This window comes from Neltuma alba, unplaced genomic scaffold (assembly GCF_004799145.2).
Source record: "Neltuma alba isolate B1F8T4 unplaced genomic scaffold, ASM479914v2 tig00003798_pilon, whole genome shotgun sequence".
Lineage (NCBI taxonomy): Eukaryota > Viridiplantae > Streptophyta > Magnoliopsida > Fabales > Fabaceae > Neltuma > Neltuma alba.
This window is the reverse complement of record NW_021633431.1, coordinates 5,258-17,756: the sequence shown is the minus strand read 5'-3', so window position 1 is coordinate 17,756 and position 12,499 is coordinate 5,258. Positions and strand designations below refer to the sequence as shown.

The 12,499-nt window shown below is 33.1% G+C and overlaps 1 pseudogene; it reads right to left on the bottom strand.

Annotated features, from left to right (window-relative positions):
- Window positions 1–1,915: 1,915 nt before the first annotated feature.
- LOC114742534 (probable leucine-rich repeat receptor-like protein kinase At5g49770) lies at window positions 1,916–9,674 on the bottom strand (annotated as a pseudogene).
- Window positions 9,675–12,499: the final 2,825 nt, after the last annotated feature.

Below are 12,499 nucleotides of genomic sequence, written 5' to 3'. Positions count from 1 at the left end.
TAAATAAAAAAATCTTGCACGAAGTTCCCTAAAGATAAAAATATTGCACCTCAATTTCAATTATAGGGCACGTTTTGGAAAGTCTCATATTTGACTATATAAGGCATTTTGTGGATTTTTTAAAGAATAATGAATGTCTTTTCTAATAAAATGCTCGTAAGAGTATACTAAAATTATTTACATGCTTTTATTAGCATGGTTCATTTCTCATGCATTTAAAAAGGGTAAAGTTGAGGGAAAAAAACCATAATGAAGACCAAATTCATAAATTAATTATTAAAAAGGTTTTAAATTTATCATTCAAATAATATAAATAATCTGTTAGTCAAACTATGAATATTTGGCATTTACATCATGCAAATTTATAACGAAAAGGGTATTTAACACTATTTATCCCTTAAACAATGTAAATTTCTAAGTAAAACAAATTAGTAATAAAGAAAAATTATGGTAAACGGGAATAGAAAATTTTTCATCAAATGACTCATCCCAATGATGATGAAATTTTTTGACTTTAATAATTTAAACCTCATGACATTGTTTCACATTAAATTTAGGAAAAATCCCAAAAAAAAGTCTTAAAATATAGAGAATTCCTGATTAGCTCCTGGAATTATATAAATAAAAGAAAGAGTCAATGCGCCCTCCGTTATGCTTATGTTGCAAAAGCGTAAAAATCATGGAGGGAAATAGGCTCATCATTTAATAAATAGCATGAGCGTGGTTCTCAAGACGGAGGAACCAAATTAGGCAAACCAGTCAAAAACCGTCTTCCGACCCTCAATCCCCTCTTCAGATTTGAGACTCTACATCCCCTTTAGCCATTTTCCTTCTCTTTGTTCAATGTAGCTCTCTTTTTCATGGTTTTTAGTTCCCAAATTCTCTCCGCTCTCTTACTTCTCTTCCTTATAATTTTCGAATTTAGTTAGAAATTGGCAAGGTTTTTCTTTTTTTCTTTTCCTTTTAATTTTTCTTACAGTCATGTGTCCTTTATGTTTGTATTCTATTGTAATGGAGAGTTGACAGAGCTTTCCTTCGCTCTATCAAAGCGAGTCTACCACTGCTACATCAACCGTGATTGGGTTACTGAATCCCATTGCGACAATTGAATATATATCATTCCATTTATTAAAGGATTTCATTGTATATATTGTCATCCATCCCTCCTCCAGCCTTATATAGGGAGCATGCTTGACGTGATTTGACCATCTTTTTTATCATAGATAATTGCTTATTCATATCTCGAGATCTTGAAATGAGCTTCATTGTAACTACTTGCAGTTGCTAAAGAACATGAAGTTGAATTAGTAAGATAATGTATTCTCATACAAATTATTTTTGGATCACGATGCAAATTTGTCCCAAAAGTTTTCACCGGAAAATTTGTTTGCATTCAATATTACCCCGAAAATTTAAATTTACAGTAATTGTGTCTCATATCCTTAAAGATATTAATGATCAATATCACTATTTTAACAGTTAATATTAATTTTTTCAACAGTAGGGCCAAAATTTATATGATTTTAAACTTCTAGAGCAATATTGAACCAAAAAAAAAAAAATTCAAGTACTCAGCACTCCCAAGTGAAAACTTTCGGGGCTAATTTATACCTTAACCCATTATTTTGTACACATCCTTTTTTCCAATGACAAGGCTAACTAATTAAGCTGGCATACTGTTCAATAATCCAAAGATTACATTCATCCAGAATTGCAAAAACACCCTCATGACAAAAGTATACAAGAAGAAATGTTATCTCACTAGGTGAACAAAAATTTGATCTGTCCGATTCTTCCCTCAGTGAATTCAAGCATAGGAAAAAACAAACACATGTAACTTTTCACAATTAATAAGAATTTCTCAGGATCCTATATGAGATTCTAAGACATGATACAAATTTGAATAATTGCAAGGTGATTCTGAATTTCTTCTTAAATTCACATTTTTCACACGACAAGCCAGAACAAATTAAAAGCATCTGAAGAGGAAAAGGATTTACAAGAAAAAAGAAACCAAATGCCAAAACTTCTATTGAGGTTCCACTTTTACTGGTGGAAAAACGCTCGTGTAGGCGAAATCTTCATCAACGTAGGGATGGTAGATCTTCCCACCACTAACATTTTCATGGGTTTCTGATGTTGATGCTGATTCAGCATTGGGGTTGAAACCAGCAAGCTGCATTATATTCTCAATCTCTTTCACAACTTCAGCCATTGCTGGCCTCTCTTCCCCTTGATCTTTGACACACCTCAGTGCTAGGTCCACAAACTTCTCTAAACCTTTTGGGGTTCCCTCTTGCTTTATTATTGGGTCTATAATGGCATAAAGGTTGTACAACTCCTTTGATCTATCCATTACCCTTTGAACCTCTCTTACAATGAATTTTCCTTGCTCAATTGGCTTCCTTGCCGTTACCAGCTCAAGCATTGTAATTCCAAAGCTATATACATCGCTCTTTTCTGTTAACTGCTGAGTCATGTAGTATTCAGGATCCATATAACCCTGCAAGAATGAAGAATGTAAGTCCAGGTCTGCTGTTCCCCTTAGAAATTTAATGGAAAGGAACAGGGTTTTGCACGCAGAGGTGAATATTTCTGCTGCAGGAGCATTCCACATAAGTATGCATAATAAGCCTTAACATAAGTAGGGTGAAAATGTGAAGAAAATGAATGTAAAAGTTATAACTGTGTTCCTTAAATATGCTTCATCCTTTTCAGGCCAAAAAAAAATGCTTTATCATTTCACAGAAGGTTATTGATGAGGCTTCTCCCAATTTTGCAAAGTACTGTGATTGTATAGCAGCATAGTGACAACTGGTTTTGCGTGCCTTATGAACTATCAAAGATTCCACTGAAAGTAATGTTCATTTTAAAAAATTATATACAAACCATTGTGCCTTTGACTTGAGTTGTGATGTGGGCCCTGTCGCAATCCTTGAGTTTGGAGAGACCGAAATCAGCAACTTTTGCATTTAAGTGGTCATCAAGAAGGATATTACTTGATTTTATGTCCCTGTGTATAATTGGCGGATCAGCGAGTTCATGAAGATAGGCAAGCCCCCTGGCTGCTCCCACAGCTACTTTTAGCCTCCTTATCCAGTTCATTCTGATTCCAGATTTTCCTGCATAGACAAAGTCACAAGGAACATCAAGAAATGTGTCTTCATTCCGGCCAAGGGGCCATTTTGAGGGGTTCTCGTTAGATTGATCTTTAAACTGGTTTTCCTCAAACTTCAAAAATAATTAAAGTAAAACGATAAGGGAAAGATTCGACTACGAATCTTTTGAAAGAGATCTGCAAGAAGTGCATGATTACGAACCAAATAGGTTAGTTTCCTCTATTAAATAAAAGACAAATGAAAGATTAATGCACTTCATGAACTCCAAGGGATCCTCATTTACGGAGTCCAAGAATTCCATGTACTGCTATTTCATGTCATGGAAAATATAAGGAGATTTTCATCCAGTCTTCACATAAAATTCAGTATGTTACAATGTCATTGAAACATTAATTTCTAGGCTTAAATTGGTATAAAATTGGCCATTAGTGATATCATGAACAACTGATAATTTAATGCAGAGTGCTGAAATCAGTCTGTAAATGTCCTTTTCACAATTCAATAAGGAAAATCTCCACACTGGGTCTTCTTCAGGTGTTTTTTTAATTATTTTTTTAAAAAAAGTACAAAAAAGGAGTCTTATTTGTTAATGGTCAAGAGAAATGAGGAAGGAGAAATTTCAGGTACCTGAAAGACTGTCCATCATAGTGCCATTAGGAATATACTCATATACCAGCATTTGTTCACCTTTGTCATAACAGAAACCCACAAGGCCAACAAGATTCTTGTGATGGACCCTTGATAGCAGCTCAATCTCAGTTTTGAACTCAACAGCACCCTGCATAGATTCGTGCGAAGCACGCTTGACAGCAACCAGTTCCCCAGAGGGAAGAACAGCTTGGTAAACCTTATAAGAATGATGAATGGACTAATCAGATTTTGCAACACAGTTAAAATTCCATTTATGTTTCTAAAGTTAGTGCCAGAGGCAAGATTCTTAGGAGAAAAAAGTGAGAACATAATGAGAATGCGTTTAAGGTTACAAAAGCAAAAGGATCAATGTAAACCTTTCCATAGCCCCCAGCTCCAATAGTATTGGCATCGGAGAAGTTGTTGGTGTGTTTCTTGAGCTCTTCAAAAGAAAACCAACGTGCTCCTTTTAGCTGAGGAGCATTGCCACTTTTATTGTTTTGATCCCAGTTTGCTGCATTTGCATTGCATTGGAACAATAAGAAACTGATAGGAAAACATTCCTTACAAGTGAAGAAAACAAAGATAATATCCCATTGCCTGAAACAAAGAAATTATACCGAAAGGATTCAAATTCCTTTTCCCTTTTCTTCTGGCGGATTGCAAATATTACTACAAGGATGGACAGGACCAAGACGACGACACCAGCTGCTACGCACCAGCTATAACCCCCACATTTGTTTTGCTTGATGAAGGCTCTTCTGATTGACATGAGAATAAAACGATAGTGAGAGTCAAGAATTAGGAAGAAAAAATGACAGTTAAAGATCCGTATCTTATTTAAATGACAGCCAAGCCTTTAAAATTAAAATTCCTCCCAAGGATCACAGAAATAGTTTGTTATTGATGCTTCCTAATGTTATCATTCATGCTACCCAAAATTATAACCTGATGATCCCAATATTTCAAGGATGTTCTAATTTATTGCCCTTTTTTTTTGGGGGGGGGGGGGGGGTAGTTTCATAACATCGGAAAATTTTGATTGTAATTTTAGGCAGCATAAGAAATGACTAGAAATCCGCAATGGCTTGTTTCTATGGTCCTTGAAAAGAATTTTAATTTTTCCCTGTCATTACTCTTTATCTATCATTTTCCCAAATAAGAACATCATTGAGAGTAGAAAGAGAGTTCAGAATTATCAGGAGGCATTTGGTATACCGTGATCTACACCTTGCCAAACGCCTCCTTAGTTTTTTTTTTTTTTTTTTTTAAGTGGACAGTGAATCACCTGCATAGAATTCATAGGTATTATTACTAGAAAATAGTAAGGGCTGAAAAATTCTGGAGGTTTATAGATCTGGTTGGAAAGCACGAACGAAATGCTTAAAACTCCAGTTCTGTTGAAACGGTCACTTTGAGATGGGAAGACTTCTACGTCCAAACTAAAATATGAAGTAACAGAATTCTGGAATGCATTGGTCAGAGAAACAGAATCCACGGGCAGGTCATGGGACTGGAAAGTAGTCAACAGGCCAAGCTCAAGATCCTTAAAATAACTTGTGTTTCCAAAGTTTGAGAAACCAGGAGCTCTAGAAGTCAGAACTCCTCTGTAGGGAAATGCACATTTGCAGTTTGGGCTGGAAACCATGTTAGAACCACAAACAGGAGGTATACAGTTATTTTCTGGTGTTGAATATGTGATATTAGTTTGCGAGCTTTTGCAGTAACTCTGTGAATTAGCTCCTGTTTCAAGACAAATGGGGTTGCCAACTAGTCTGCAAAAACATCAGACAACTTTGCTAAAGTCAAATTCTTCACTAAAAGCAATTTTAAGGGCGCACTCGCCCATGATACTGCCAAAAGAAATAACCCAAAGTAGTTAAGGAGACATGCTATCACTTCTTACCAAATCAGTTAATTCCCTTTGGTCAAAAGGTAATAGTTTACTCTCTTCCCCCAGGGGTCACAATGACATGAAAATAGTATAAAAAATCTAATAAAATTAGGTGAAAGAAGCTTACACGACATTAAAACTGGTTCCTCCACTTTTCTGTTCAAAGTCACCTATCCTATTATTCTGTAAATCAATAAGATTCAAATTGGGTAGGCTGTTGTCAATATCCAAGGTACCATTGAGCTTATTATTCCTCAATATCCTGTTCCCACATTTCAAAACAATCAGTTTATGACCATAATGTTTTCATAAACTTGAGAGGAAAATTCGCTGCATGTGGACATGTCAAAATCTATATGCACTTAGATAGGATTACTTACACAGTCTCTAAATTAGATGGCTAAATAAGGAGTCCGGTATTTCCCCTTGCAGTCCAGTACTTTCCAATAATCTGCCACACACAAAAACTGACTCAAAAGATGGACAGGGAGAAATAGTGGTTGTGTTTGGATGAAGGAGATAATAAGAACTTACAGTGTAGTTAAATATGGCAAGCTTGAGGCCCATGAAGGGATATTGGAAGGATTAAAAGAGTTGTTGCTCAAATCCCTGCAGAACATTTGATATATAAATAACATTGCATAAATATAAGCCTATATTCTTCATGTGAGGTAATTTCGCAGATCTAATTAAAGGAAAAGAATTGCTAGTTACTCCTCAAGTAGAGGATAAATATTTTAGCCAATGTAATCACTATTTTATTACTTACACAGAGGCGAGTGCATCTAATCCAGTAAGATCGGGCATAGAGCCATTTAGTTTATTGTTGCCTAAATTCCTGAAGAAAAAATATAATCAATATCTTCTCTCACTAACAAGACTCTTAAAAAAAAACAAAGAAAACCTCTTCAGATAGTTTTGAAGTTAAATTTGACCCATTTTTTCTGCATTCTTACAGATCAGTGAGTTTTGTGAGATTTTTGATACTTGAAGGCACTTCTCCAGTCATTTGATTGTGATCATACCGTCTGTTACCAAAAGAAAACATTCAATAACGAAAATGTCACGAAAATTTAATCGATTGTGGATAATAATATCTGTGACAAGGTACTCACACCACCGTCAATGTCTTTATCAATCCAGTAGTGTCTGGAATGCTGCCAACTAGGTGATTGTTGTCAAGAAGCCTGACCAAAAGAACATATGAAATGATCCTCAGTTCATTATTGAAAAACAAAATCACTTAAAATAATAGTAAGGTTACTCCTAGACCCTTAGACTCAGCCAAGAAAATCGTAGGAGGTGTGGATCCCTACATCCACATTTGCCAAGTCAACAACATCACAAAAATAATATGAGCTTTCTAGTTTTAATGAACCTTACAGGTGTTTCAGTATCATCTTTGAACTTAAAAGCTTAGCTTGAACTTCCCCTGAGAGGCGGTGTTTCCAAAATGACTGCACAAGTTGAACATAGAGACATATCAAGTCCTTCGCTGAGCCAGAAAAAATGCGGCCATGTGACAACAAAAACTAATGAAATCAAACTAATGTAGAGAGAAGGCATACAAGTGCTCTGCTTTGAGTAGCATGTCAAGACCAGGTCCTTCTTCATCAGAGATAGGGATAGGTCCTTCAATCTGGTTGTCTGCAATATCTAGCCAATTGACATTGGATAGATTGCCAACGTACGTGGAATATTTCCACTCAACCGATTAAGATTAAGAGCTCTGAATAAGAATCAGTAAGTGTAAGTCATACATTAATTACCAGGTATCAGCTAAAGAAATACCAGGGCAATCTAAAAGAGATGTTAAATTTCAAGTATCATCCTCTTAAATTGGAAAAACCCTTGGCTGTATCAGCAACATTTGGGGGAATTTTCTACATGAGATATGGACTTCACGCATTTGCACATAGCTCGTGATCAGCCATAGCTCACAATTGATGAATAGTCTTCCCATAATTTTATAAATATGTTGATTTTGATTTTGATTTTGCAAATGAGAAAAGATCAACATGACATTTAGTTCCCGAACCAAAAAATATATGCAACACAACATGGTTATACAGTAAAGCAATACAATTAAATTTCTAAAAAGAAAAGAGTAACCATCATTGGTCGTCATTTGATCGTTATAGATAGGTCTTACACTTCTTCCACTTTCAAAGAAAGGAGCACATGCTGCAGGCACTATGAGGCCCATCACTCAGAATGTTTTCGATCAGTTCCTAAAATGTTGAAAATCTCTAAATTTGTTTTTAAAAAAAAAGCCTTACTATGGTTGAGGATGTATGTCAAAAAAAAAAAAAGAATAAACTCTTATTCTTTTCTCTTGTTTGTGTATGTGTAGAGCTTCTTAAGAAAGTAGCAGCGGTGGCAAAAATAAAATTGTTAAAATGGAATCCTTACAAAAAGGTCAGCCGCTTAAGATCTCCTAATGATTCAGGAATAGGACCAGAGAAATCACAACCAACCAATGACCTGGAAAACAATAAGAAAAGCAACATATTATCGGTGAATGAGGGGTGGGGTATATTATTAACCAGCAGGAAACCAATAAATACTTTATGCTATACTATGAATGATTTGCTTCTAGGTGCTAAATGTCATCCTTACAGGATTTGTAATTTACTCAAATTCCCAATTTCAGCTGGAATTCTTCCACCCATGCCTTTGTTGTAAGAGAGGTCCCTATATAGACAAAAACAATATATATAATCAATTGAACTAAGAGTTACTGATGTAATCTAGTCTAGATCAAACTATCTAATATAATATAGGATTTTGAACTCTCATATGTAAACATAGGAAAGAAGCCCAGTGAGAAATTCATATATATACAGAATTCTGATTTATTAGCTCTGTCTCACTTATTTAAGGGGAGAAAGCTTACAGAGTCTTTAATTCAGTTAATCTCCCAATAGCCTCCGTCAACCTGCCTTTTAAGTTCATGCTTAACAGTTTTCTGTCGAATCAAGGAGGGAAGCTTAGAATTTAAAAAATAAATACAATAAGAAAAAGGCAAAAAATTGATAATGGTAACAAATAGAGATTAAGAGCTAACATTGATGTCACTCTCGAATTGTTACATTCGATGCCTTCCCAACCACCACAAGGATCTGTGCCCACCCAACTTGGTGGCTTGTTTTCCCAAAATTCAGTGAGAGATGATAAAGCAGTAACTGCACCAGACAAAATGAATTAAAGAATCTTCAGAAATGAATCTGCACTTTGTTATTCGAAGGTAAAAGAATAGAATTCACTAGAGTTTGATGTTTGAAAGTACAAGATTTTAATGTGAGAATGTGACACTTAGCAATCCAAAACAAACGTTTGGGGCATAAATCTCTAAGGTTCATGTCAGAAGATTACAGATCACATGGATTCACTCAAAATCTCATTTCCTATAAGATTAACTATAATTTTGCAGTTTCTCAAACCAAAAAATTCAAAGAAGAATGTTTTTGAATGGGTAATTGCGAGTCCTTGGCCAGTCACTGATACGCATCTTGTGGCTAGATAGACGGCAAAATAAGATATACAAATATCTTATGCTTTTTTGTATCTGTTGGATTTAATTTACTTCTTCTATGGACCTAAACTGATCAACATCATTATTACTAAGCTTGCAGTTCTCTCTGACCCAATCTGATAAGCAACTTACAGACTCTATTTCCTTGGTTCAGGTTTTCCATTTTCCAGATCATACTGTTATGAACTTTTCTGATTATTATCAGTAGAACCTTGAGAGAAATAGGCTCTTCACACATAAAATGAAAACTAACAGCCTGGAATATATTTCAAATACTTAGGAAGTTGAAATGAACTTACAGTCTGGATTGGAGTTCTGTGTTGCTACAAACAGAACTTGGAACAGAAGCAATAGCAGAAGAAGCACAGAGTTTCTTTGGTCCATAACTCAATAGTTCTTGAAACAAGACCAAAAGCTTCAGAGGGAAATGAATATCATGAGATTTGAACTAAGCTTTGGCGTACAACAGAACTTGATCAATAATAGACCCTTCACGCTTGTGATTTCAAGGAGGCTAACTAATACAATTTACCAAGTCAATGGCTTCCATTTCATATTCAAATTTCTTTGGGGGACGAATTGGGGTGGGTTTGACTTCATTAAAAAAATCTCACTTCTTGCCCACCAGCCACAGAAACGTATACAAATTGAAAGAACATAAAAAAAATTGTTCAAGATAAATGACCCAGTCTTTAGCATGACATCAAAGACTTGATCCAACCCCTCATATATAGCATATACTCAAAAGACATGTCTTCTAACTATACCAGACCTTATTGGTCAAAAACATTTTAAATAAAAAAATCTTGTACGAAGTTTCCTTAAGATAAAAATATTGCACCTCAGTTTCAATTATAGGGCATGTTTTGGAAAGTCTCATATTTGACTATATAAGGCATTTTGTGGATTTTTTTAAAGAATAATGAATGTCTTTTTTCATAAAATGCTCGTAAGAGTATACTAAAATTATTTACATGCTTTTATTAGCATGGTTCATTTCTCATGCATTTAAAAAGGGTAAAGTTGAGGAAAAAAACCATAATGAAGACCAAATTCATAAATTAATTATTAAAAAGGTTTTTAAATTTATCATTCAAATAATATAAATAATCTATTAGTCAAACTATGAATATTTGGCATTTACATCATGCAAATTTATAACGAAAAGGGTATTTAACACTATTTATCCCTTAAACAACGTAAATTTCTAAGTAAAACAAATGAGCAATAAAGAAAAATTATGGTAAACGGGAATAGAAAATTTTTCATCAAATGACTCATCCCAATGACGATGACATTTTTTGACTTTAATAATTTAAACCTCATGACATTGTTTGACATTAAATTTAACATATTTTAAACACAATGACCATGTTTTCTTTCATTTGCATAAATTTTAAGAAAAATTCAGGACTTATAAAATATATATCGATATATATTATTTCGATGCTTCTTATGATGATTTTTTTTTTTTGTACTTTTGATGAATTATACACACCTCTATTTGGATGATACAAATTTTGATAAGTGTTCATGATATATTATACATTATACGACCTATAATATCTTATTTCTTTTGAAAATCTTGATTAGGTTATATACTATTATTATGATGCATTATATTAGAGAACTTTCACATATAAATTTATATATGATACATCATTGCAATAAATTAGGGCTATGCTCATATAGAATATTGACATAATTATATAATTATGTCTACTAGTTTAATTAATTTCAAAAAAATTAAAGAAAAGAACATTGTTACAAATGTACTTTTCTTTTTATCTACCAAATTCTAATAATGATGTGATTAGTGGCATTATAAAATATAACCAATCATATTATAACAAAACAAAATTCTAGCGGAGTTCACCTTTTCTTTCTTTCTTTTTTGTTCACTGTAAACTTATATTTTGTTCAAATGAAAATGATAAGTTACTATCCTATTAACTATTAATTGAATTATTTTTGCCGTCCAAAAACGAAAGAATTTTAAAAAAAAATTAATCAATTAATTAATTCTTGGACATTTTTTAAAAAAATTGAGTCCCCTTCATTTCGAAGTTACAGCAAATTTAAGCTGTCATATTCTCATGAGAATAGTCAACATCCCCATATCGTCTTACACGTACAGGATAAGATTGCGGAAATGATAAAAAAAATCTATGTGGACTTTGAAAATGAGTTCTTATGTTGTCCTGCACAAAATAAATAAAATTTAATGATTGGATTGAATGATAATTAATGATTGTTGGTCGTCCCTATTTACTTGTCCTTACAAGAAAAGCGCTTATTAAAGAAGGAAAAAAAATAAAATCAATGTACTCGTCTAGTTTTAATCTTAAATTTCACACGGGCAAAAAAAAAACTTAAACTTTATTAACTCTTATTTAAAATTTAATGAATTTGTAACTTTATCTCCATTTGATATACATTATACCTCAAGTAAACAAAATTAATATAATAACAAATAAAAGATAAAATTGTACGTCTATGTAAAAATTTTCTCTTAGTATTCTATAAATAAAATCAAAAAAAAAATTTTCGATCTGTTCTATGAATAGGACCAAAGGAGTATCATGTGAGAATTTTTGGTCCAAACTATGTATCATGTTAGAATTATTTTTGAAAAAATGGTCAATTAAATTTCACTGAAATAACAAAATTAAATTCAGACTCACATTTTTAACACGCTCCCCTCCTAAACAAACAGGTAAACCTAATAGAGGATTTTTTTAATGTTGTTCAAAAATTAAAATACCTCTCTGTAATTAAGGTATAGGCCTGAATTTAGATCTTATTATTTTAGTTGGATTTAATAGAAATTTTTCATATTAACTTTCAAGCTAATTATATTATATCCTTTATCAAGTGACTTAGGATCAACTTTAGTCTTACCAATTTATCATCAAAGTGATTCTTTCTCGTTAGAAGGATTCACATAAACAGTATAGCTTTTACCGATTATGATTTTCCGTTACTTTTTTTTTTCAGTTTTTCCCCCATTTAATATCACACAATTTTAAACCTTTACTACATTTATTTAATACCCTTTGTATAACAATAGTATTATATTATGAAAAAAGTGATCATTATACTTCAAAATTTGAAACATGACATATATATATATATATATATATATAAAGATGAAATGAAAACCCAAATCAAATCAGGACAAATTAAGTAAAAACAAAATTAGATGGAACGCGGATTGAATAAAGTATCAAGTTGGAATCTTATGACCAGAAAAGCTTCTTCCTAATTGAAGGTTGATCCAACTACAAATCAGATTAATCGGGTGCCCTATTGTTTTGTTTA